Source organism: Pteropus alecto, unplaced genomic scaffold (assembly GCF_000325575.1).
Source record: "Pteropus alecto unplaced genomic scaffold, ASM32557v1 scaffold59, whole genome shotgun sequence".
Classification (NCBI taxonomy): domain Eukaryota; kingdom Metazoa; phylum Chordata; class Mammalia; order Chiroptera; family Pteropodidae; genus Pteropus; species Pteropus alecto.
Genome location: NW_006443292.1, coordinates 4,061,678 through 4,087,726, shown reverse-complemented (window position 1 = coordinate 4,087,726; position 26,049 = coordinate 4,061,678). Strand labels below are relative to the sequence as shown.

The following is a 26,049-nucleotide window of genomic DNA, read 5'->3' as shown; positions in this document are numbered from 1 at the left end:
ATTTTAAATTCTGCTTATTTAATAAGACATTTAGAAAAGTTCATCGGATAATCTATAATAAGCGGAAAGGCTGGTTCTTTGGAAGAAACCTGTGGTTCTTTTTTAATGAAAGGAAGAATCATCTTTTAATTTACCTGGATTCATAGTTCATGATTTAGATACACTGGATTTTCATCAAGAATATATTTTTTTTAACCTGTTTTATATCATGGACATCACAATAATTGGACTGGATTTATTAACAAGATTCTTTATTGCCTGTGGGGCTTCTGACTACAGAGAGAAACGCTCGTTATTCTTTATGCCTTTTTTTTTTAATGTTTGGGTTCCTTGATGTCTATATGTAATTTAAAATAAACACCATTAGATACTTAAAAGGAGATTCCTAGTCCTTTAGTTCCAATGATGAAAATAAAAGATGAAACAAAATAAACCAGGATCTTTAGAAGCAATCCAGAGCAAAGAAGTCTACGGCTAATTATTGCTTTTTTTCTCCCTACAGACATAAACGCAGCCTAGGCCTAGGCCAACCACACACCACCCAGGGGTTATGCTGGTAGTAAAGGACAACTAAAGAAATTTAGAATGAAACGGTAGAACGTGAAAATGACAGCAGAGAGAGAGAAGAGAGGCCAAGTAAAGGGACCCCGGAACTACTTTAATTCTGAACTTCTTGTTAGGTAAGATGGTAAAATCCTTCCCGTTTTGGTTAGCCTCTCTATTACCTGCAGCAGACATCCTCCCTGATACACACAAACAGATACTTTAAGAGCTGATAGTAACCTGTTCCCAAAAGGAAAAGTAAATTATAGATCATTTAAAAATGTTTCAAGTAGGTTATTTGCATATAGAATCATAAATATTCTTTTCTTGATCTATCACCTACTCTGTGATTTTTATTCTAGACAAAAAAGATGTATAAATGTTCATAAGACCAAAATCTTCCAAGTCAAAACACCAGGTAATACAGAAGGCTAGAAAGAAAATTCCCTGTAAATAAATACAGATCATACAACAAAACATATATATGCTTAAATACGAATTTGCTACACAGTTCTAAAGAAAGCTATTTCTGATATCCTATAGGTACCCAGTATAGCACGGTCTTTAAAAGAAATGGTAATGTGTAAACTGAACACAATTAAAAATTGATGGGTGAGAGGGGAGGTAGATGGAGTAAAAGGGGACAAATACGTGGTGACAGAAAGAAATCTAACTATGGGAGGCAAACACACAATGCAAAATATATATATATATATATATATATGTATGCCTTACTACTGAATTGTACACTTGAAACTTACTGGATTTCATTAACCAATGTCACCAAAAAAAAATGCTAAACAACAGGGCTGGACAACAGAAGCCAGCATTCAAAGATGAGCAATTCTTGTAATATTCACAGATCATAATCATATGCCAAAAAAGTAAATTAATAAATGAGATTAACAAAGCAGGAGACAGTGGAAGGGTCAGCTTGCTGATGCAGCTACTCACCGCTTCCAAAAATTCAAGTACCATGCGAGACTGCTTCGAAATTCTCCCACATTCGGCTGACCAATCCGAATTCAGTGTCTGCTTCGGACGGGTTCTGCTGGCACAGTGAGACAGGTTTTTTCTTCACTGTTGACGAGAAATCCCATGGCCACAGCTCTCAACAGTGTACCCATCAACCAAAAGAAATGTGAATACGGCATCATTTTACAGGCATTCAGCACCCAAGAAGTGAAGGCAGATGATAGGTGATTTTTTTTTTTTTTAATATGCCTCAGACTTTCTGCAAAGGGCCTACCAAAGAAAGGTATTTATCCCAAAGCCAGATCCCGACAAAGGAGCTAGACTGTGAATACTAAGCTTAACTGCCTCTCACCGATGTTTAGTAGGCAGTAACAAGTACTGGTAATATCAACAAAAAACCGCTCGAACTGTACATTCTCTGTCAGACAAATTTGAGAATCTACCTTCCTGCCGGTTCTCTGCCCTTACAGAATTAATTTGCGATCACTTTTAATGTGAGAAAATGTTTCTTTGTTCCCTCTAAAATAGGATGTTTCACTTAGTGTTTACCAACAATTAAATCCGGGCAGAAATTCAAATTCTAAATTAACTTAAGACTATCATTAAACTACTGTTTTATGGAAAATTAACACTCCACTTCAGCCAGAATTGTACATGCTGTATCTAATTATATATTTTTTTAAATACAATGATATGTTGTATGAACACAATGACGGCTATTAGTCACTATTTAAAAAAATGATCCAACGGCAAAAAAAAAAAAACCACTTTACTATGAATATAAAATTCATACACTTATATGGTCATTACTTGAAAACGCAGTTTTGCGTTCACAAAGGCAGAACATGCCCTACGTTCATTCACAGGGTAAAATTTAAAAACACTAACATCTGATTCAAGGGATAAGATCGACAGAGGCTAAAAATACGTAGAGCTTTAAGAATCCCTTACTAACTAGAAAAGGGACGGCTTAAAGGACTGTCTGTATTGTGACAGATATTCTGGCCTGCAAAACAATTCAAATGCTGTAAATCTATAGAAAAGAAGGCAAGGAATCATTATGTCTCAAGGCCACTATGAACAGTGGTATAGGCTGTACCCTGCACATGGCATGGGGCCAAGAGAAGGCCCACGGGCACTGAAATTCAGGTTGCCCCCCACTCTCTAAGCCCCGGAACCCTAGCAGAGGGCAGCACTCACCAAAACTAGGGGACGAGCCTTTTTCTGACTGAAAAGCGGGCTGAGGCCTGGCTATGACACCTCATAGCAACTACCTGTCGAAAAGTAAGGACAACTGAAATACTGAATGAATATTGGTGCCTTTCTCTGAAATTCTAACACCAAAATATCACTTCTTATTCTCAATCTTTTAGGTAATATTGTCAACATAACCAAACATAAAGAGGTTGGGAGAAGAAAGAGGTAATCTAAAAGCTGGTTAAAATATGTATCTTAATTTAGATTTTTCAATATATTTTTGTATGTTTCAACCCTACATTTTCAAATTAGAGATATTGTAAAGCTGAATGCAAAAAAATTAGAGGAAAAGCTTAGGGGTAAAATGTGAAAAGCCTATTCCTATTAAGGAAATATATGCCTTGTTTTATACACTATGTAAGTAGTGCTAAAAGTCTGTATTGGTCAAATAATCGGTAAAGCATTTTTAATTTTCTACAGAAATTAATTAATTTTATGAAAACTAGAAGTAATTTTTAGTATCTGTATCACTCTCTTCTTTTAATTGCATGGGAAATACAAAGTTTTTTTAAATTGTGCTTTCTTAAAGTAAGACATACTTTTATTTAAAAATTATATAAAGTATCAATCATGATAAATAATCCAAAGTACTGCCTAAAAAGACATTATAAAATCAAACTTTTGCATCAGAATGACCAGTCTATAAAGTTTCCATTTTACTTCTAGATAAACTAATGAACATGCTTGTCAGGGACTCGATTCTTCACTATTTCAATCCGTACTTCAAACAGAGCAAGAATATAGCTCAGACTCTTACAGGAAATTTTAAGGACTGAAGGTGACCAAGGTTTTGCCACCCCAAAATGGGCCTTTTGGGGTACTGATTTTAAGCTGGTTATTAAACAAAAGACTCAGAGGGAACCTTTGGGCCTGCCCCTTGCCGGCTTAAAGGAATTCAGACAGAAGACCCAGCTTCAGGAAAGAAACCAGCGTGCTCACCTTAGCCTGTTTGAATTAAGTGTGACAGGCAGGGAGGGAGGAGCCAAGCAAGAATCTGTTCTTAGACTCCCCTCTGTGTCTCATTGTTTCTGGTTTGTGCGGCAAGAATGTGTTTACCGCATGTTTGCTCTTTCCCATCTACCTGTAGATTGTCTGCTCCCCCTCTGAAATCCCAGACCCCTGCTCCCCTTATCCTTTGTCCAAAATGGCATATAAACCTCAGCTGCCAATGGGTATTCAGGTCAAATATCTTATAGCAACCCCAAATGGACATCCATAATAGATTTTCTCCTGTTACTCTGTCTCATGCTAATTTATTAGCCCAGCTAGAAGAACTTAGAAGCTAGGAGGAAAGTTATTTTTTGCGCCCCCACAAGCTATAACCACAGGGCACCTTGGACTCCATAGAGATAGGCACAATATTAAAATTATTGGAAAGGAGACTGTAAACTGCCTTTATTAAGACTCAAGCCCATCCACACATGACCTTCATAGCCAGATTAATTATGCCTCCAAAAGAGCAGCGTCCTGTCTCCACACGGATGCACAAGAGAAGTGAAGGACACGGCAAGGCGAGGCGTGGAGACGAAGATGACGGTCCCGCCCGCCGCCCCCACGCACTCTCAGCATCAGCGCTCCCTCGTTTGTAAAGTACAGATGCTTACGCCTATCCCAAATAGTTTTGGGGTTGTCAGGATTTCTGGGGGGGAAAGCTTGCCAATACTTTACACCCTGTACACAGAAATCATCAATACTAGAAACCCACCTCGGTTCCCTACATTATGATTCAAATACTAAATATACTAAAACTTTTAACCTTATATCACCCAAATCAAACCTGCATATGTATGTTGCTCTAGGTCTGACTCTATCTTTATTTACAAAGATAATTGATCTGAAGCTTATTTTGGAATCAGAAGATTTCTAAATGAATGTGGAAACAAGTATAGAAATGTGGGCAGGCGTGCAATGAAATTAGGAATTGGCATATTTGGTGTTAACGTATAAAGTACACGAACATAAAATGCAAACATTTTACCGGTTTCATTTTTGTGTGTTTTGATTTTGCTTTACATAAATGCAACCGCAAATTCTGATTTCATGTGATTCTGGCTTCTTTTGAGAAACGTTTGTGATACTAACCTGTGTAAGTAGCTGCAGTTCATCTACTTTTATCACTATGAAGCATTCATATAATGCAAAATAACACAATTTCATTCAGTCAACTGGTAAACAGTGTATTGACTTTGCAGCTATCACAAACACTGCTGCTATCAATCTTACCAACACATCTCAGGACACATGTTCGCGCATTACTCAGGGGCAGACCCATGGAAAGAAATAACTGGGTCATAGAATATGCAAATATCAAACGTTTCCTAAAGTGGCTGCAACAACATATTCCCACTGTCGGTGTTTACTGAGTTCCCATCACTTAACATTCTCCCCAAAATTTGCACTTTTAATGTTAGCCATTCTAGTGGCTTATTATGGAGACTCCTGGCAGTTTTAATTTATGTTTCCCAAATTACTAATGAGGTTAAGCACCTTTATCATATATTTCTTGAATATTTGAATTATTTTATGAAGGGCCTTTTCATGTCTCTTGCCCATTTTTCTATGGGATTGTTTGTCACACTGATTTGCAGAGTGTCTTGAATATTCTAATACGTGCCTTTTGTCTGTTTTACTATTGCAAACATGTTCTTCCGTGTTGGCTTGCCTCTCTATTCTAACAGTAACTTTGCAAGAACAAAATTTCCTCATTTTAAGGGAATCAAATTTAGCAGTTATTATATTAGCGGTTTTATTTTTTTAATAGCTAACTCTGCCTGTCAGATCGTCATGTTCTCCTTGTATCAGCTTCTAAAGTTTTATAGTTTTTGCCTTTCGCAGTGAGATGTACAAATCAATCTTCAATTGACTTTTGCATATAATTTTTGGCATGGCGCATGAGTCCTTTTTTTCCTGAATGGATCACCAATTGCTCCAGTATCATTTATTGAATAATTCCTCTCTACTACTCTAAAGTGCCAGTTTTGTCATAGAGCAAGCATCCACAAACACAATCACCCTCTTTCAGACTCTTTTATCCTTGTGGCGTTATTTCATGGAAGTAATTATTGTAGATTTATAAACTCTGAGTACAGAAAGTCCTTCTGCTTTGATCTTCTCTTTCAAGACTACCTAAGCTATTCCTGGGCCACAAAATTTCCTTTAAAGCACAAAACAAAAACAAACAAGATATCTGTAATATTGATTGGGGCCACAATGGAGCCTTGAACAATGCGGGGATGGGGGCGCCAACCTCCCTCGGCTGTAAATCCCAGTAATAAAGATGGCTCTTCACACACAGGGGTGTCCAACTGTGAAGTTTATCCGTGAACGACACAGGTTTGAACCGCACAGGTCAACTGAGCTGAGGTCAAGTGAACAGCGTAGGTCAACTGAAAAAATCCACATGTAAGTGCATCCACGCTGTTCGAGGGTCAACTGCACTTTAAATTGAGACTAATCCTCAAAAGGGCATGGATTATATAACCCTCAGAAAGGCATAACCTCAACAGAAGACTAAATGAACCCTACAATAAAGGCTGCTGGGACCCATGCTGACGAAACTTAAAAAAGCCTCAAAAGGATTCAGCTGATACCAAGTAACTTATGTGTATGAAAACAAAGTTCAACCCTCTATTAAGAAATAAAGTTTCTTCACCCAACATTGTCAAACCACAATGTCCAGCATCCGAACAAAAATATAGGAAATGAAAAGAATCAGGAAAATGTGACCCATAAGAAGAAAAGTCCATCAATATAAAGAAGCCCAGGAACAATGAAGTTAATGAAATTAACAGATGAAGGCACTGCAACATTACAAATAAGCTCTACATTTCAGAAAAGGTAAAGAAAAATAAGAACATGAGAGAGAAATGGAAGAAGTTAAAACTTCCAGAGATGAAAAATAATGATCAGAAATAAAAAATACACACTTGATGGAATTAAAGACTCATATACTGTAGAAGACAGCGAACCTGAAGACATGACAATGTTAACCCTCTAAATAAAGCAGAGAAGAAAAAAAACATCAAAGAGCATAAGTGTCAACAAAGAAAATACCAAAAGTATAACTGGAATTTCCCCAGTCCCAAAACGCAAAAAAAAACCTGGGGCAAGTGGGATATTTGAAGAAATAGTGGCCAATATGTTTCCAAATTGGTTTAAAAAAACTAAAACGAAAAAAGCTAAGAAGGATTTCCTCGAAGAAAACCATATTCAGGCATATCATAATCAAATGACCTAAATACAATCACTGAAAAAGTCTTAAGAGCAGTCGAGGAAAATAATTTCCAGATGGAGGTACGAAGTAAGAATAACATCAGACCTTCCGTCAGCAACCAGGGGAGCTATTCAGAAACAATTTCACAACGCGTTACCGGAGATAAAGAGGGACATTTCAAGATAGAGGACCCAATTCATCAAAAAGACATTTTTTAGAACTGTATCTGCCTGCACCTCATTACAGCTCAAAATACATGTACCAAGAAGTGAAAGGGGAAACAGACGAATCCGCAATTAAAGCTGAGGATTTCCACGCTCCTCTCAGCCATGACTGAACAAATGCAAAACCAGAAGGGATAAATCCTGAATACTATCAACCAATTTGATATAATCGACAATTTTAGGAAGCACCGCTCGACAGAACACACATTCTTCAGCGCACACAGAACATCCACTGACACAGACGAAATTCTGCTCTTTATAATAAATACGCTAAGTAGGTTCTTGGACCTTGAAAGCATTAAATTAGACACCTATTAGAGAAAATATATCTGGAAATTAAACCAAATTCTTGGAAATTAAAAAGGACAAAAAGAATCACAAAGAAATTTAAAAATTCTTTGAACTTCATGTGAATGAACACCACATAACAAACTTTGCAGGACGTAGGCAGGTAAACGAAAATTTAAAATATGAGTGCTCAAAACCCAGAATGAAAGGGGGGATATCACCATAGATCCTTCGAACATGAACAGAACAAGGGAAGGCATCGGGATGCAGTGAGCACTGACACACTGGCAAGGCGGAAAACCAGAGGAGAGAAGGGGCGATTAGGGGGATCGTTGGACAAACTTCGTAAATGTCTAACCAATGCACTGTATACCTGAACCTAACACATTTTTTTTTTAAAAAAAGGAAATATAATATGCAACTTCATGTCAATAAACTAGAGAACTTACCAAAAAATGGATAAATTCCTCGAAAGACACCAATGACTAAAGCTTATTCAAGAATAAGATAAATCTGAACAGCCTGAAAGCAATCGAAGAAACTGAACTCACAGTTAAAACCTTCCCACAAAGAAACTCCAAGCCCTGAGGTATTCACTGGTGAATTCTATCAAACAAAGAAGAAATAACACGAATGACTCAGAAATTTTTTCAGAAAGGAAATCTTTCCAACTCACTCTATTATCCTGGTTTAAAAAAAAAAGGAAAAATTATTTAAAAATTACAAACCAATGTCTATTGTGAACACAGATGAAAGAAATTTTAGCAAATGAATCCAGCAATATACATTGGTTCAATATTCAAAAATCAATGTATTTGATTAAAAAATGTAATTATGCTGAAACAGGTTAAAAAATGTAAAAATACTTCTTCATAAAAATATTTAATATCCATTCATAAGAGAAAAACTCTCAGCAAGCTATGAATAGAAGGACATGTCCTCAATCTGATGAGTGAACCTACAGCTGACATTATACTTAATGGTAAAAGACAATGTTTCTGACCTAAGATGAGGAGTTGGGCAAGGATGTCAGCTCACCACTTCTGTTTAACAGTGCACTGGGATCACCAGGTGTTGCAATAAAGTGAGCCAAAGAAATACAAAGTATAAAAATTGAAAAGGAGAAAGTAAAATAGTCTTTATTCACGGACAAGATAGTGGTCTACACAGAACATTTGAAGGAATATACAATAATGCCACCAGAATGTTTAGCAGAATCACAAGTTACAAAGTTTTATATAAAAATCCATTATATTTCTATTTATTACCAAAAAATTTAAAATTTTTTTAAGCTGCCACTTATAACAAAATAAAAATATAAAATACAGATCAATTTAATAAAAATATATAATACCTGTACATTGAAAACTACAAAACACTTCTGAGAAGAACTAAAGACAACTTGGAAGGAAGGAGACCAAGTTCAAACACTGGAAGACTCAACATCCTCAAGACTTAATTCTCCCTACAGTGGCCTCTAGGATAAAAGCATGCAGAACCAAAATGCCATTAGGCTTTTTTGCAGAAATGGACAAGCTGAATCTAAAATACACAGAGAGAAATGCAAAGAACCTAGAATAGAAAAACAACTTTGGAGAACAAAGTTGGAGGATTTATACCACCTGATTTTAAGACTCACAATAAAGCTAGAGTAATTAAGACAGTGCAGTATTTTAATAGAAGAGATATATGGATCAAAAGAACACATTAGGTCAAGTGATTTTCAACAACAGTGCCAAGATAATTCAACAGGGGAAAATGTAATCTCAAATATGCTTCTGGAACAATCTGATTTTCATATGCAAAGAAATCAATCTCATCCCTTACCTTACACCATATTAAAAAATTAACTCAAAGTGGATCATAGACCTAAAATATAAGAGCCCGAAGCAGTTCCAAGACATGAAGGATAAGAAAAAAAGTAGGAAAAATTTTGCCCAATCTCTGTGTCAACTCTTCCAATTTCTACTCCAAATCAGGGCAGGATTATGAGGAAAAATCCCTAATCTGAAGCTCTCCAGTCAACATATGAACCCAGTCAACCGATGAATCTATGCAAAAGGAAAGAGCATCTCCCATCTGAGTACTCAGTAACTCCTAAGCAAGTAATCAACTCAAGCACAGCCCTCAGAGCCAATAGAAAGCCTGTCTCCATCCTCCAGCCTACGTGAATGAAGCATCACAGAGGAGTCACTAATGCTTAAATATGAGCCAAAATGTAACAGCTGAGTTATACCCACAGCCATGACTGAGGTTCAGAGAAGGCAGAGTTCTGAGCTCATGGGCATGAGAATGGCTAAATTCCTACAGTGCTTTCACTCAAATCGCTGTTTTAAGTAGTTAGCACACAAAAGAAATAGATGAGAAATGTAAGATTAAAAAAACAGCAAATAAACATTCGAAGATTTACAGAAGACTATCCAAGACTTATATTAAAAATGTGAATTAAACTTCATTATTTCCATCCTGCCTGTACATATCCAAGTTTTGGAGTGAATGATACTTTACTTCAATTGGTGGATATCATAAAATGAGCTGCTGTTCAAAATTTAACAAGAAAAATACACACCCATAAGAAACTGATATTGAAAAAAAAGTATTTCAACAAAGAACTCATTTTGTAAGTTTGTAAAAATAAGTTCTTTCTACCGTGTAATTATTCAAGGAAAAACTTAAGACTCTGTTAAATAGCAAAACTTTAAGAAAACAGAAAGTCTTAAGTACCTTTCCCAAGTTTTTTTTTAATGACATAATCATCAGGCTTCAATGATATTTAAGTATTTAAAATGTTAACTTATTATAATATACCAAAACTACCCCCGAACATTTTTCGAAATTACATCATTTTAAAATATTCTAGTACTCATATACTCATTTATTTTCCATTTTGAAAAAAAGGTAGAATTCAGATGAGGTTTCACTCATGAAAACTTATGAAGAAGATTATACATCTTAACTGGAACCATTAACCCAGACCAATATAAGTTTTCAAACCAAAATAGCCCACTCTAGGCCTTTGACTTTTTTGCCTTAAATCATAGGCCCACATTTACGAAGTCACAAAAAAGGTCCACATTTTTTAAAGGATCTCTTAAATTAGCTTAATTTTTTGCTTTGACCCTTCCATTTTTCAAGAACTATGGCTGGATTCGTCCCCTTTGTCTTTCTCTTGACAACTCTTTCCTCAGCTTACACATCTCATCTTCTCAAACCCTCCCCCGCTTCCCCCTAATACTGTCACAGTCAATAGGAACTACCTACTTTAGATCCTTTAAGGAAAAAAAAAAGGAAACTGATATGGAAATGGGAAAGATGAAAAAAATCTGAGATTATCTCAGCACTGTCAGACAAAATATGAGAAACTGTCACTATATAATATTATGCACTTCAACGACATTTTACAAATTTCCTTACATCATTAATCTCCAAAATAAATGCCAAAATAACAACTGCCAAACTCACAAGAATCTGATTTTTTTAAAAAACATTTCCATTATATTTACTTCGTATCACAGAAAAAGAAAGTGTCTTACTAGAAATGATGCATCAACAAAAAGTGCACTTAGATATGATCCTTGCAGAAAATTCTTCTTTGTTCCTTTTTCACAAAATGCAATTCCTGAATAAAGAAAAAAATAGGAGATGGGTTAGTAATTGTTCTTAACTCTAGAACAGAATTAAATATACATTACAAATTCCAACAATAACACTATGCCTGGCACACAGATCCACAAATACTTGCTAAATAGAAAAATAAAATTGAAAAGTCGGTTGTTTTACTTGGCTAATAAAAACAAAGTTAGCCAATTGAGCACTTCTAATGTGACTCATCCATGTTTTCAGGTATGACTGCAATGTTCAGCAACAGTCTATGCACTCCAAGACTCACTAATTGGTTTCCTAGGTTCCGTTTTCCTATCATCTATATCACAAGATAATGCTTGATATTTACCTGGTATACACAGCCTATTGAATTTATATTTTGATAAAATAGTTGAAAATGTTCATTGTAACATGTTCTCATTTAGGAAAAAATGTCAAAGGGTCAGTGATTTGTATTGCCATAAAACATGTTTATGTTCAAATACAATGTCTACACTTGCAGGTTTCATTAACGATGATATGAAAATTATGAACATAAAATGCCAAAAATAAGCATAAAACTGATCGATGTCGATAATTCGCATTAATAAAGGAACACTGGTGAATACTAACCAATGGGTTAGTGCATCAAGAATAATCCAGTCCTGCTTCATTTTTGCTTTGCTACCTACCCTCTTCACACCCAGATTGCCCAGGATCAATTATAATGCTAACCCAATAATTTAGAATCGCATGACTGGGTGGTTCTGGCAATCCTCAGGTAAATGAACCTTTATCAAATGAAAATGATAACTTCTCCACCAGTCTTTTGAATCTGTTTCAACAGTATCATTGTGATACTGTCATTTTGTTTCTATTTGAAATGAACACCTCCTATGGGAGGGGCAAGGACCACAAACTGCCATACACTCCTTTTATATTAAATTATTAAAAGCTCCAACTTTAAAATATAATACACACACAGCCTCTTTTTGCAAGGTTAAAAGGAGCTTGTTTCAAAGAGTCGATTTCAGCTTTTATTCTAATCGTACTAAAATGCAGACAAGAAAAAAACTCCCCAAGCATAATTTTATTACCAACTTCCAAAATCTAAAAAGTCAAAGTGAAACTACTTTTCACAGGTCCTCGAGCTAAACAAAACTAATGATTTTAATACATATTTTAACAGCTTTGTGTCAGTGTCAAAGTAGGAATGACACTTCGGCAAACTGATCCATGGTAAGTAACTGATTAAACACAAATCTGATAGCTATACATTGTGGTGTATATTCTCACATCCAAATTCATTCAGTTCTGTAAATGAACTGTTATTGATACCTGTGTTTTGTACATAGTTCTCAAGTAGTTTCTAAAATGCAATACTCTAAAAATCTAGTTTTTATAGTAATCTACAACGAAACACCCTCTGACCTTCAAAAAATAAAGCCAAAACTAAAATTCTAGTGTTGCGACTAGCTATAATTAAATTTTATATACTGAACCTCCGAATTCCATTGCTTCTGTCCAGGAGAGGGCTAGACAACCTGTACGTCTAACTGCTATCCCTCCCAAACCTGGTCCAACCAACCCCTAGCTCCCTCTACCTCTTCTTAACCTACGCTGTTACCCTGGCTACAAGCCATGGCCCAAACTGTCGAGCTCCCTGGCTGGAAACAACCTTCCCCGTTGTCGCTAACCTGGGTCAAATGTCCAATTCAATGACACCTTCTGTGAGGGCATCTTCAGGAAACCTTTGCCATCACTCCCAGGGGCAAAATTAGCTTAGTTTTTGAAGTATGAGTCTCTTCTATTACATTATATGCTTTTTTAAGAGAAGGAACTTTTTACTTTGTTCATGTTTTATCCCCGATAGGTAGTCAACATGACCCATTCAGAAAATACTTACTGAGCATCCCATATATTGCAGACACTTTCCTAGGCGCTAGGGATAAATCCCTATCTCCACCCTGGACCTCGTGAACCTTACATCTAGTGGGGGCGGCTTACAATACACAGTGAATAAGGAATACGTAAGACATGTGGCAGGTCAGTGAAAAGTCCTTAACGAGAAAAACCATTAAGCAGGGGAGGAAGTATTATCATAAGGAGGGGATTAAAATTTGAGAAAAGGCATCCAGGGAAAGCGTAATGAAATAACGAGGACGTGCAGGTGGCGTTACTGCAACAGCAGCAGTAACATCTGAGTATTTATCATCTGCTAATCGGTATCCTAATTGCTTTACATGTATTAACTGACATGAAGCCAACAATAACCTATTATCCTCAAGCGGAAACTGAAACACTGAGAAGCAACTCGCCAAGGTTAGGCAGCCAGGCTGGTGAAGCGGTGAAGCCAGGATGAGAAAGCAGGCGTGCTTGAACAGCTAGCCCTAACCACGGGTTCAATTAATGTTCTTACCGAATGAATTAAGCGGAAAAAGAATTCGTACCGTAGCAAGAGATGAAAAAGGCTGCAAAGCAAATTTCAGTGTCAGGACTGACAATTTTGAGCAGCTTCGGACACACGACGATGTACACTGCGCATCAATACCTACCTACTCGACAGATATCCCGACAATAGTGGGTGCCTACTGTGAACCAAAATGATAAAGACTGATGATTTCTCAATAACTTGTAAAACATATTTTAAATTTTTATGTGACAGTTACCTGAACTAAAAATAAAAAGTACACACTATCACATGATTAAAAAAACAAAAAACAACAACAAAAACCTTTAGAGAAAGTGCTTTGAAACAACTGAGACCCTGGAAGGCATCATCACAATCATGGTTAAACACTGAATACCAAATTTTACACTGTGGCACAATTTACTGTCAACTTCCAATTTCCCATATTAACAAAGATTAAATGAAAAAGTTCAAACTCTTGTCTTCAAATGTCTCAACTCTGCTGTATCAAGCAAACAGAAAACATCCAGTACAATTATTGATGACTGAAGAGCTGAATGGCCCAAAACAACCTGCTGCTTAACGAGTATCTCTTGCTATGTTAACTTCTTATTCGCGGGCCTGATCACTGAATGTCAATAAGCTAGAAGCAAAAATGAAAACGAGGTGCTGCAGACATGGTATTGATTCCTAAGCTGCAAAACTTAAGGGCCTAAAAACCTAAGCATCTCCTCGAATCTTGATTTTAAAACAAACTCAATACATTTATGAAGAAAATTACTGTCTTATGTTTGGAAATCCATCAAAATTTCATTGGACACCTCCAATCTGAGCATAATGCAGTATCAAAGAAAAGGTTTCTATATGAAAACAAACAGCTTTAAAATCAATGCAGATTAAGTCAAAGATGAAACTGGCAGGAAAAAAACCACAAAGCACAGACTATAAACACAATAAAAGGTGCGTACCTGCTCAAATATGAACTTGTTTGTAATTAAAACGTAGGTTTAGTGGCAATGGTGTTTTTAACTCAAATGAGGGTCAGCTCTCAGACCAAGGCCTCAAACTACTCATGCCTTATATTTCTGCTGCCAGCTAGAGTGTCAGACATGCTCCCCCGCTGAACTCAACTAGAAAACCGATCAGATATATGAAACTATAATTTTAAAACACTGGACAATAAGCAGCTCAGCATTGTGATACCTGACAAAGGGCAAGTGTCCCCTACAAATGCCTACTAGACGCAAGTCAGGAGGGCAGTGCACGGTGGACTCAGTGAGCAGAGGAGACAGGACAAATCTAGGGAGGCTGGGGCAGCCGGGATGCGGGCAGAGTGGCAGAGAGGGCGGAGCTCACCAAGAGGCAGTGTCCCTGAAGTCTGCAGAGAGGTTTCCAGAGCAGCTCTGGCCCCAAGAAACGTCATGTTAGCGTAAGATGTAATTTGAAATTTTCTACTAACCACATTTTAAAGTAAACTGAAGCAAGTGAAACTAATTTTAACATTTAAAAAATTATTCATTTAACCTAATATGCTCAAAATTTTAGGATATAACTGACCTAAAAAAAAAGATATTTTACATTGTTTTCCATAATAAGTTCCTGAAATTCAGAATGTTTTATACTTACAGCAAATTTAAATTCAAAGTAGCCACAACTGAACTCTCAATAGCCACACGTGGCTGCTAACACACTTGACAACGAATTTTTCACTGGCTATAAAACCGTGCATGAATAAAGTGAAATTCTACAAGGCCGGCAAAAAACAATGATCAGGAAGCCGTAGGCTCAAAAGCTCCCAGAGATTTACATGAGACTAGGGGAGGGGGGGCGTTCAGGTTCTGACCAGAGGGGAGAAGGTCTCACGGAAACCTGGGCGGTCCATAGAAAATGGAGCAGAATCGCGCCCTAGAAGCAGTGCTACACTAGTTCTAGAGCAAGGCTGTACCGAACCTGCCAAAACAAAATGTAAGTCCTCGTGAGAAACAAAGTCCAGATGATGGTGCTATGAATGTCTAAGAGTCCACAGAAATATTCTCCACGTAAGAAAATGAAGAAATGCGTGACCCACACCATGGAGAAAATCTGACAAAAGGAAGAGACCCAGAAACAAGAGAGATGATATCTTTAAAGACAAACTTTAAAATATTGTAAGTACATTAAAGGATTTCAAGAAAAAACAGGAAAAAGACAATTACTTTGTAAAACAATCAAGTGGGTTTCTAAAAATGAAAATGGTAGTATCTCAAAAAATCAACTGGATAGACTCAGCAACAGATTTAGTACATAATGCATGAAAAATAGATTTCTAAATTGAAGATGTAAAAATAGAAAGCAAAAAAGAAACAAACAGCACCTAAAAACAGTTCAACTGGAGTCTCAGAAGGATGGGAAGACAGAAGGAATATCTGAAAAAAATTAGGGCCAAAGAATTTCCAAATTTGAGGGAAAATGAACCCATATACTTAAGGTCGGGAGGAGACGAGAGAACTGAGATGTGAAATCGCGCTACATTCAGAGACTGCAACGTGCTGACCAGCCCTCAGCCGGACCGCAAGGAAACCTGCAGAGCAAAGGAAGATTTCCGCTGGGGTTGCTAACGACCCATCTCCCCACACCGGAAGGAGAAACAGGAAAGAGCCTTTAAGTGGCGCCCTACACAAAATAAAATAATTCACTCCCCAAGGCTGAAACCACAGGGAACCTGTGGATTAAAGGCTGGGAATTGTCAGCAGGCCGTTCCCGCTACGTTTTCCTACCTTTTCACGCTCCACACTCTCATCCTTCCTCACTGTGCCTCACAGCAAAGGAAACTGGGTAAACAGAGTCTTTAACCTGTAACTCACAGGAGCGAAAGAATGTTAATATAAACTGGATTCCCTGGCGCTCGGGGCTTTTCTGTCTTTGCTTTCTCTCTGCTTTGCTTTTCCTCTTCTCTAACAAAACTTCCCTAGTGATTCTAACTCTTCCTTGGGTTTGAATTTTCTCCACCAAGAACCCTTTCCTCTCTCGGTGCTGGGCCGGAGTTACCCCACTTGGGGGAATTTGCTCCATCCTGAATCATATTCAAGAAACTCAATGAAGAAAAACAAGTTAAGCACAAAGAAACCACACCAAGGCATATAATAATCAAACTGCTGGAATCTAGTAGTACAGAAAAAAATCTTAAAAACAGACCAAGTGGGAGGTCGGGGAGCCACTACATATAGAAGAACAGAGACAAAAATTACCAGACTCCCTGTCAAAAATAACGCAAACAAGTTTAAAACAAAGAAACATCTTAAAAGGACTAGAAAAAAAATAAAGAACCTGTACACTAAAATCTACATAAAGCAAAAATATCCTTCCCAGATGAATGAGAAATACAGAATACGAACAAAAACGGAGCCTCCTTCACCAGCAGACCTGCCTGCACCACAGGGAACTCTGAAAAGTTCTTCAGAAAGAGAAAGGGTAGCAGAGCTGGGCCAGGGAGCGAACCCTGATGCAAACTACAGACTCGGTTAAGGGGGCGACATTGGTGCGCCGATTTTAACACAGGTGAACCTAAAACTGTTCTAACAAATGTCTATTAATTAAAAAAGAAACAGCAAATAGAAACCTAGTTCTACACAAGGAAGAGCAACAGAAATGCTAAGTATGTGAGTTTACCATTTTAATTTTTAAAAAGATATTTGATTATGTAAAGCAAAAGCAGGAATAATGTGTACTAATATTAACATGTAAATAAAATGAATGACAAAATAGCACGGAGGAGGGGATTAAGATACTGGAAGTACAATGAGTAAGAATCTTTCATTATTCATAAAGAGATGAAAGTAAGATTGTGATGGATCCAAACGCATGCTGTGAAACCCGAGCAACCGCTAAAAAGGAAGAAAAACAAAACTAGAAAAATGAAATTAATGAGCCAAGAAACAGAAAATGGAATGCTAAAAGATACGCAATCCGAAAAAAGTTGGAAAAGGAAACAAAACAGGTGGAACAAATAAAACCCGCGGCAAGATGGCAGACGGAAACCCAGCCATGCGAACAATACACGCGGTCTGAACGTCCCGATGAAAGCGCAGAGGCCGTGACACTGGGAAGGCAGAGACCCCGGACTGGCCGAGGATGCCGCCTGCGACGCAACGCCTCGGGAAGGGGACACAGCAGGGAGCGGGGCTCTTCCCCACGCTGCCTGCCGAGGAGGCGGAGGGGCAGGTCCCGGCGCTCGACGGCCGACGCCACCTCCTGGGCCACCTGGCGGCCATCGCGGCCAAACAGGTCGCCCTGGGCCTGACGCTGGCGGTGGCGGTGGCGCGCCGCGCGGGCGTGGGGGGTCCGGCAGTCTCCCCGGGCGCGGCCGAAGGACCTGGCCTCGGTCCGCAGGCCCATCCCGGCCCCGCCGCACCTTTCCGCGGACGGCGGCGACGGCTGCCGCACAGAACCGCGCGGGGCGGCCGCCGGGACCTGCCACCCACGACAAGAAAAGGCGAAGGGCGGGTCCTGTGCCCCCCAGGTGGCGCGTCCGAAGCCTACGCGGAGTCCGCCTACCTGGGGCGCCCGGCTCCTGGGGGCGGCTGCGGCCCCTGCGGAGAGGACGGGGAAGGCCAGGATCCATCGCAGGAACAAAACCGGCCCGGGCGCTGTGGACGCGGGCTGGAGAGGACGCGGAGAACCGACAGGGACAGAGGTTCTCAAGACCCGCGGACCCCTGGTCCAAGCGCAATAAAGCGGACTGTCATTCCTCATGCCTGGCCTGGCCTGGCCTGGCCTTCCTCCACGGCCGCCCTAGGATGTGGGGGGACCCCGAGGCTGCTTCCCAGGGTCCACAGGCAGCCTGTGCCTTGGAAAGCTAGGAACTCAGAAGGGGCCTTAGTCACTACCGTTTAAGAAAGGCCTCTTAGAAAGTTTTAACGGCTCTAAAGCTGTGCAGGAGTGATTTGCCTGTGACCTGTTCATGAAAGTTTCAGGAAGTCGACAGCTGGAACAGCCGGATCAGTTCCAGAATTTGCAAGTAGGCTGAAAAACTCAAGTTTAAACTCCCCACGTGGTCAGATTCTATTCTGTACTCTGCAGCTGTTAGGATGTGAGGGACGCGTAGGGGCAGAATGAGCCTGGTGCCTACAAGGGCATTGACAGATGCACATCCTGGGACACACGGCCAAGGCGGCACAGGCACTGCCCTTGCGCCCTCCCTGTACTTTGTGATCAGAAACAAATAAATGATTTTTAAAGAAAAAAAAAAAAAACAAGAAGGATATACCATACAAACATCGATCTTAAGGACGCTGGAGTGCCTGTATTAGAGTAGACTGCAGGAGAAGGAATATTAACAGGTATAAAAAAGAGACAGATATCATACTATTTAAAGTGTGAGTCCATTTGATATACAAAATAATCCTAAATGTTTATGCAGTCAGTAACAGTTTTAAAATACGTGAAGCATATACCGACACAACTAAAAGGAGAAAGAGACACATCTACAATTACAGCTGAAAATTTCAATACTCCCTGTCCCAACAACCAGTAAAACAAATAGGTAGAAAATCAGTAAAGATACAGGAGACCCGAATAACACTGTTAACTAGCTTGACCTGACTGAACACTATAACCACCACGTAAGAATGAACATCTATCTGAGTGTACATGTCTCTTAGTAAAGTTAACAAGAGAATACTTGATGAACCATAAAACAAGACACATAGGAAAAAAACTTAAATCACAGAAAAAGTGTTTTCTGATGAAAGAATTAAAGATCAAATCAGAAAGGTCTTGGAAATTTTTCCAAGTATTTGGAAATTCACACATTTCCAAATAACTCATAGGTCAAAGAATTCATGAGGAAAGTTTTAAAATACTGTGAACTGAATGATGACAAAAACACATTATCTAATAATGTGAAGTGGCGCTAAGAATACTTAGAAATTTACGATTTTTAAGTGCTCACGTGGGAAAAGAATAAAGGTTTAATCACCTTCCACCTCAAGAAGCTAGGGGGGGAAACCCCACAGAACGCAAAAAATAGAGCTAAGGAAATGATAAAAGTAGGAATTGTTAAAATAGATCAGAGGTAAACAGATAAAATTAATGAAAACAAAAAAGCTTGTTTTTCAACAGAATCTCTAGCTAGGCTGGTCAAGAAAAGAGAAGACACAAATCACCAACGTCAGAATTGAAAGAGAAGCCACTACTACAGGTATGTCAAACATTTAAAAGCATATGAAAGTGATACTGAGTGCAACTTTAGCCAATAAACTTGACAACTTAAATAAAATAGAAAAAAAATCCCTGAAACATGCGGATTTTCAAAACTGACATAGAAGGAAAGTCTAAACAAGCCTCTATCTAATAAAAGAAATTGAATTCAAAAAGCTTCCCACAAAACTCCAGACCTAGTGGCTTCCCTGGTGAGTTCTTCAAACATCTAAGGAAGATGCCATGTTAGCCTTACACAAACTCTTGTAGGAAACAGAAGAAACACTTCCCAACATATTTAAAGAAGTCGACATAACCCTGATACCAAAACCACAAGAAATAAATCATATACCAGTATCGCTTGTATGTTTAGAAGCAAACATCATTAATAAAATACTAACAGGTCAAATCCAGCTATATATAAAAAGGAAAATATCAGGATAAGTGGAGTTTGTCTCAGGAATGCAAGGTTGGGTTTAGTATTCAAAAAGTCAATGTAATGCACTACCTTAATGTACTATACGAAGAAAAACATGACGAATTTCAACAGATGTAGAGAAAGCATCTATTCACGATAAAAGCCATTCGTGGCAGGGGGGTGGGACCTCTCAGCAACAGGACTGAAGAGAACTTCTGCAACCTAATGAAAGGCATCTACAGAAACCTACGGCTACCAATATAAAAGACTGACATTTCCCCCTCTGACTGGAAAGAAATCAAGGACGCCCAGCCCCATCCTCTCCATCACCCCTGTGCCGGAGCCGCTAACAAGGGCGATTGTGCAAGAGCGAGGAGAAGGGACCCAGGCTGCGGCTGCAGCAGCAAACAGCCTCCACTCACACGCACGGCACCATGCGAGGAAATCCCGACGCTCTACGGTAAAGTGACTGCAACTAAACGGTGGGGTCCGCAAGAGCAAAAAATGTTAAGTCATATTACTATATACTAGTAATGATGAATGCGAAATTAAACTCTTATAAAGTATCATTCACCTTAGCATCAAAAAGTATGAAATATTGACAGATAAATTTAAGTGTATGTGTAAGACTATTATCCTTACTACTAAAAACCCTGCTGAGAGATATTAAGGGAGCCCTAAATAAATAGATATATCATGTTCATGGATCTAAACGCTTAATATTGTGATACTGATTCTCCTCAAATTGATCTACATATGCAACACAATCCTAGTCAAAAATATTGTATTGTACTGCAGTCTCCTTTTCACATAAAGCCAAAAACTAAAGCAGTCTTGTAGAAATTGACAAAGGTCATTCAAAATGTATTATTGCTAAAACAATTTTTTAAAGAAAAAAAGGCCGGCAGATACAGTGTGCTGTTTAAAACAACAGCATATAAATCAGTGGAAAAGAATAGAAAATCCAGAAATAAATCCGCACACGGTCATTCAATATTCAACAAAGGCACCAAAATAATTCAGTGGGAAAAGGTATTCTGAGAGACAGCGACCACAGTCACATAACTTTTATCACAGTATGTTGTTACAATTGTTCTATGTTATTATTAGTTGATGTTAATCTTACTGTGCCTAATTTATAAATTAAACTTTACCATAGGTACGTACAGACAAGAAAAAACACAGTCCGTATAGGATTTGGGACTGTCCGCACGAGGCACCCACTGGGGGTCTTGGAACATATCCCCCGTGGAAAAGGAAGGGACGACTGTATACTCACTAAAGTGGCTAAACTTAGAAAGGCTGACAACCCAAAGTACTGACGAAGAAACGGAGTAACTGCAACTCTCGTGCTGGTGGAAATGCAAACTTACACGACCGCTCTGAAAAAGTTGCACAATTTCTTATCCGGTAAAACATATGCGATTCAGGAATCCCACTCCTTGGTATTTACTCAAAAAAAAATGAATGTGTATATCCACACAAAGGATGCACTCAAATGTACAGAGGGGCTTTATTCATAATAGCTTCTAACTGGAAACAACCAAAATGTCCACAAAAAGTGAATGAAAAAGTTGTGGTATAAACATATAACGAAACACTACGCAACAGGAAAATGGAACAAACTACCGATACACACAAACATGGATGTATCGCGAAACACTCGTGAGGGAAAAAAGCCAAACTAGAGAGCACATATTGTATTATTCCATTTAGGAATAAATCTGCAAATTTTGGGGCCACCACCAAAGAACATACAAAGATCCACAATTCGCACATTGTGAAAGCCAGTCCTTGATACTGGAAAGCTACATCTACAAAATTAAAAGATTTTTCTGACTTAACAAAATTAAGACCAAGAACAATGAGCATTATCTTTTACGTCTTAGTTTCTTCATCTATAAGAACATGGCACTAATTCATAAACTTCATAAATTTAGTTGAGTTAAATATGCAGATGTGTCTATAATAAGCATATTGTATCTGGCATACACCTGGAGCTGAATAAGTGCTAGCTAATAACTGGGGCTGTCTCATTATAACTACTTATGAGGAAAACAATACATTTGTAAAGAAATAACCCAGAAAATGGGCAAATGAACAGATGCATAATGTCACTGGGAATCAATTAGTTAACATTCCCATTAAAAATTCATCGCTTTCTGACATCAGAAAGGCAAACGTTACAGCAAATGCCAAATCAGAAGTTTAAGAATGTATTTGGAACCATTATTTTCTGACAATAGAATTGAAAAAAAAAAAAAATACTACTAAAGCCTTAAAAGGACAAACTTATAAACATACAGATAGTAAGTCACACGAAACAATCTCTTTACGTCAGTCAAATCCCACAGAAGTAAGCGTTTAAGGAAGAAAGTGATTTTAAACACACAAGGACCGTTCCAATTACAGGAAGTAAGAAAGATGACACAAACTTGAATAGGAATGAACAAAAACAGCAAAGCGGGGTGCAGGATGGACGGACGGGCAGGACACAAGTATGCGCTACCCTGCAAACAGGAAAGCACTGAAGTTTAATATGGCAAAAAAAATGCAATATGGGAAAGGCGAGACTAAGCCGTCAGCTGGAAGGATGCCCAATTCCAGCCTCGGTACGGCTGAGAACAAAACCTATTCCCTTCTTTGCGAGTAAACACAGGAGGTGCGCGGGTTTCATAATGTGATAGTTACTAATGCCAAGAAATGCCCGTGTTCCTCATGCCCTTCCACCTCCATCTCCATCTCCCAAAGTACCCACGAGGCCCAAAATACCTCCTCACACTTCTGTTCCTTTTTTAAAAGGGAAAACAGCTTTCTTCATGAGATATAATTCACATACCATACAATTCATCCGTCTGAAGCACACACTCGAATGTTTTTTACATTCGCAGGAAGGTGCAACCATAAGCAAGCACTGTCATTCCAGAACATTTTCATCACCCTGAAAAGCAACCTAGTAACCACTAGCAGTCGCTCCCCCCACCCCAGCCCCACGCAACAGAGCATGTAATTTCTGACTGTCTAGATTTGCCTACTCTGGACATTTCATATAAATTGAACCATATAATGTCCTGTGTTTTGTGACTGGCTTATGATGTTTGACAACGTAATCGAGTCCCATCCATGTTGTAGCACGTATCTGTATCTCATTCCTTTTTATTGCCGAATAACATTCCATTATATGGCAGTATCACTCAGTTGATAGACGTCTGGATTATTTCTGCTTTTTGCCTGTTGACAATAACGATGCTATGCGTTTGTGTGGAAGTGTGTGTTCATTTCCAGCTTCTGTTCTTATAATAAAAAGTTTAGGGTATCTTCAGATTTCCTTTTCTCTAATCTCACTTCATATGGTACCTAACACCTTCCCCACAGGGATACACGTATCTGTTGTTATGACACAGGCAATTAGGCATTTTAGGTAAATTACTAGTACCTACTAATTTATTCTCTCCTAAATAATTTATCATCCTCCCGATCCATAATCAGCAACCACAGTGACAGTTTTCACACTAGTACTGAATACTTATTACATGTTCGGATGATGCTTTCATTCTTCAGGTGAAGGATGCGACTTTCCAAATGCTGAGGTCCATCTGTTCCACCCCTCAGCCTGACCGTAAGAGCTAACACTCTCAGTCCTCCTTTTCGGGCATTCAGTCCCTGGAATCGATCATTTTTACAGTCCTCAACCACCCGAACTCTAATAACAAGCAAATTTTGACCATACGCAAGTCAAAAAGTTTAAAAATGAACCCACTTCAAAATGCAACACGATGCACTTAACATAATGGCCAAATATGCGTCACTTTGGTTAAAGAGTCTGACTGATAACCTGGCAAAGTCTGTCAAACAGATGTCACTATTAATAAGGATGCTGGCCAGTATCTAGAGTAAGTTTGGGCAATGTCGTCACGATATTCTGCAACTTCCTAAAGTTCTGAAATGAAAGAGGCCGCGGGGGTCTTTTTTGGGACACAAACTCTAAAGTTTAAAGAAAGGAAATGGCAATCCAGGAGTAAAATCCAGACCAGTCCAACCCACATGAAAATATGGCTCTACCTATTTAAAACGAAGAACAAAAACACCCGAACTGACAGAAAAGAGCAAATCCAAAAGGTCTGAAAGTTACCTTGAAAGATACCATAACTTGAGATTTCTCTTGCAAGTAATTTCATACTTCTAAAGTGCAGGTTTGAGCTTTAAAATCAAATAGAGAAAGGGGCTGCAGATTACGCGCACAGCACCGCCCTTGCTTACATTCTGATAGGCCTTCGTAAGCGGAAGAGTTACAGCTACCGCCCTAGCCACTGCCCTAGGAACACTATCCACTGCCTGTGACATCCACAACAAACACATCCTAGGATAGCTGTGGCAATTACAAATTATTGTAATACTTTACTGCTCTGCCAAATAGATCCATGGAAGTGCATGTGTCAAAATTTCATCTATTACATGTCACAGCGAAAAAAAAAGTTGAGAACTATAGATCTAGACTAGCCGGGGTAGAGATGACAGTTATCTTGCCAAAACTGGAGCTCAGTCCAAATTTTGCAAAGTGCAAAATCTAGGGTTATTTGAAAGACAGCAATTTATCAGATTCATTTGCTATCTATTCACTGAGAATCTACACGAAAAGGATACAAGAAAAAGTAAGCACTAAAACCTTCAGTGCAGTGTGTATACATCTACTGCCTTTAGTATCGGGTCAAACATGATATGCATGGTAAGACAGATACAAAGTGCTACAGGATTTTGAAAGAAAAAACTAGTTAGAAGGAATCAGTTCTTTATGGAGAGCACAGTACTTGACCCAGGAAAGGAGGTCAAGAAGTAGAGTGTAGAGAATGAGAGAAGGATAATCTATCTTTACCTGTGTCTTCTACTCGAAAGGTGCGTATTCCCAATTCCCATCCAACAAAGAATGAACCTGGTACTGTGTTTTTTGAAAAGTGATGCTGAGCATTATTTGAGGAGCCAAGCTTTCTTTATTAGTAAAAAGGAACATACACATCATCTTTATTATCTTGTATGAGCATATTAAAGAAGGCCCTGGTTACCTCCAAGCTTAAAAAACTTTCAACAGCTCTTCCTTACCTGAAGAACAAAGGCCAACCTGCTCAACATTCGAGGTGCTCTGCAATCTGGCCTCAAGCTCTTTCCCACTGTACCATCTTCCACTTCTGAAAAGCCCTCCATTCCAGCCAAACTACGTCCGATAAATACCTCTCGCTTTCCTATTTGAGCTCTTTTGCTCAAACTTTTCTCTATATGGAATATCTTTTCCACATCTGACGATAAAATTCGACATCCAGCTCGAATATCAATTCTTCCATGAAGCATATCCCCTGATCGCTTCTGAACTCTTCATTCCCTAAGCTCCCTAATCCACTGATTATGTCTAAGATTTACAAATCACTTGGTAATTAATATACCATAGTAACTGATATGGTTTTACCTTCTGTAAGCCATGACCTCCTAGAAGCAAAGAGCTATATCTTATGTGTTTATATTTCATAATCGACAACACGGAAACAATAGCTAAAGCACTAAGACTATATGGGGAAGAGCTCGAAAGAGGGGGTGAGGGAGCCACACCATGGACGCTGCTTTGGGGCCACCATGTTCACCAGTTCAAAGTAAAAGGGGAGGGCGATGAAAAGAAAGTGTATAAAGAGCCCTTCAAGTCATTATTTAAGACTTAGGGAAAATATGAAAAAAAGAAACGAAAGCTCATCAGTGAGGTTCCAAAGACAGACAGTGGGCAGGTACTGATCGCCTTTAAACACCATCTGAAAACCAAGTGGGAAATTCCAAAGACACATCATTACTAGCAAAAGGCTTTAATTTATATTATGAAAGATTTCTGATGTTTAAAGATAATATGCCTTTTAATTCTGACTGATATTTTTACAAAAAGAAATGCAAAATCACTAATGAAACAAGTCGATTTCTACTCCAA

At 38.6% G+C, this 26,049-nt stretch overlaps 1 protein-coding gene across 3 annotated transcripts in view; it reads right to left on the bottom strand.

The window, feature by feature from the left end:
- The window catches only part of MEF2A (myocyte enhancer factor 2A), a 106,081-nt gene that overhangs the window by 67,361 nt on the left and 12,671 nt on the right, over window positions 1-26,049 (bottom strand). Inside the window, exons 1-2 of one of the 3 annotated variants that reach the window (XM_015598730.2) lie at window positions 11,034-11,048; window positions 1,498-1,591 (exon numbers count right to left, since the gene is read on the bottom strand). The gene's annotated coding sequence lies outside the window, so the exon portion shown is untranslated. Of the gene's footprint in view, window positions 1-1,497; window positions 1,592-11,033; window positions 11,126-26,049 lie in introns of those variants that run through there. The other 2 variants (XM_006924140.3, XM_025041216.1) reach the window with 2 other exon arrangements.